The sequence below is a fragment of the Echinops telfairi genome, unplaced genomic scaffold (assembly GCF_000313985.2).
Source record: "Echinops telfairi isolate 266 unplaced genomic scaffold, ASM31398v2 ScPeMD7_7410;HRSCAF=8448, whole genome shotgun sequence".
Taxonomy (NCBI): Eukaryota; Metazoa; Chordata; class Mammalia; order Afrosoricida; family Tenrecidae; genus Echinops; species Echinops telfairi.
In genome coordinates this window covers 15,880,022-15,882,166 of record NW_022111310.1, presented here as the reverse complement: position 1 = coordinate 15,882,166, position 2,145 = coordinate 15,880,022, and the positions used below count along the sequence as shown (strand labels likewise).

At 45.0% G+C, this 2,145-nt stretch overlaps 1 protein-coding gene across 3 annotated transcripts in view; it reads left to right on the top strand.

The window, feature by feature from the left end:
• Positions 1-2,145, top strand: part of PTBP3 (polypyrimidine tract binding protein 3) — an 80,005-nt gene that overhangs the window by 58,070 nt on the left and 19,790 nt on the right. The window lies entirely within an intron of this gene.

Below are 2,145 nucleotides of genomic sequence, written 5' to 3'. Positions count from 1 at the left end.
GACTCAGGTTGTACTTTTCCTTTTGTGCTTGACTTACTTCACTAATCATTATTTCCTCCAGTTCTTCCCATGCAGAATGTACTTCATGCGTTGATTACTGCTTCTTCGGGCGCGTAGTACTCCATTGTATGTATGTACCACAATTTTTTGATCCATTCACCTGTTGATGGAAATTTGGGTTGTTTCCAACTCCTTACAGTTGTGAACTTTGTCACGATGAACAGTGGAGCACAAATGTTTGGCCGTGGTTTGTTTCTTGCCTCTTCTGGGTATATGCCCAGTAGGGGGATTGCTGGGTCATATGGTAACTCAATCTCCGTCTGTTTTAGATATCGCCAGATCGATTTCCATAGTGGCTGTACAGTTCCACCAGCAGTTGGCGAGAGTTCCTGTCTCCCCACAGCCCTTCCAACACTTGTTACTTTCTGATTTTTTGAATTGGGCTATCTTTGAGGGTATTAGGTGCTATCTCAGTTGTTTTAATTTGCACTTAAGGCTAATGATCGGGAACATTTTCTCATGTGTTTATTGGCCATTCACATTTCTCCCCCTGTGAAACTTCTGTTCAGGTCTTTTGCCCACCTCCTTAGTAGGCAGTTAGATTTTTCTTATTGTAAGTCTTGCAAAGTATCATAGATTTTAGTAATAAGGCCTTTGTCTGATGTGTCATTGCTAAAGATGTTTTCCCAGCCTGTGGGCTTTCTTATTACTCTCTTGGTGAATTCTTTCGATGTGCACAGGTGATTTATCTTCAATATATCTGTTGGATGACACTTCGAGGCAATTAATATACCTTGAGTTAGGCTGGGTTGTCTAGAGAAACAAATCCAGTGACACATATATGTATAAGAAAGAACTTTATATAAAGAAGTAATTATCATGAAAATATTGCAGCCCAATCCAACTCAAGTCCTTAAATCCAATGCTAGTCCGTAAGCCACTCTTCAGACTCAGGGAGATCATAGGCTCGTGGGTGCAGGGTCATGTGGATCCAGGGTCACTGGGAACAAGGCAGGGCACTGGCAGCTCTCAGGGCTGGGTGACTCACCTAGGGCCACTCCTTGAGGCAGGCAGAGCTTCAGCAGAGATGAAGGTTGAGTAGAGGAAGAGAGGCAGTTCCCAGGGTCCCTTACTCATACAAAAGGCCACCCCCACATGGAGGTGTCATCCAGCTAACACTTGATTGACAGGTTCAACTCCACCACTTGACAGGAGTGTCTAGTTGACATAAAATCATTCAACTACTACCACATACTATTTTAACATTCAGTTTATATCAGCACGGAGCCAGTGTTTCTTATTTTGATGGTTGCTGTTAGTCATTATGTGTGTTGATGATCAGATTGGCCATCAGGAGCATCTTCTAGCAGACTTGCTATGTCCTTTGAACTCCTTTGTCACCACCATCCTTTGAATACTCCTTCCTGTTCTGGCTCCAAAAAAGGTCACACTTAACTTGTAGTTTCTTTGGCCCAGCTCTGGAACCAACCATTTTTTCCAAAGTACCTGGTTTTGTAGTGGAAAGTAATATTTAGAAGCTTCTCCATCACCCTGGATTCGACTATTTTTCCCAGTAGACCACCTGCACCACCATATAAACAAAACCAACAAAACAATAACAACTAAAAACAAAATAAAAATAGCAGCCACTGACAAAAATGGAAAAGCCTATAAATAGTTCATAGTCCGTTGACCTTTACGAGTGTTTTCCACTCGAGTCTGATGGGGTGCCACACTCTGTCTCCAAAGTCTATTTTTTTTTATATTCCCCACGGATTTCACCACTCTGCTCCCCCTACTGCTCTGCTGAATGCCCTCAGTGCCTCGCCCCAGCGTGAGGGAGCCAGACCGTGCATTATTCCCGCACTGTGTCTCCAGTGTTGCCCCCTGCAGCACCATGGTTCAGTAAGGGACACCGTGTCTTGTGGTGTGGCCGGCCCTAAGGTCCTCCCTGTGTGTTATCTGCTCCGAGCAAGAACATCGTCCTTGGAACTTTGTGGGCCAGGATGTCCTCTCCTTCCTTTCCATCCCTTTTTGCTTCTCCCGTGTGCTCTTATCTGACGCGCCCCCTCCCCAAGCTGTAGTCTCAGTGCATTCTTCTGAAGTGGGGGGAGGTGTCCACATAGTTGGGGTTGGGGCCAGCCC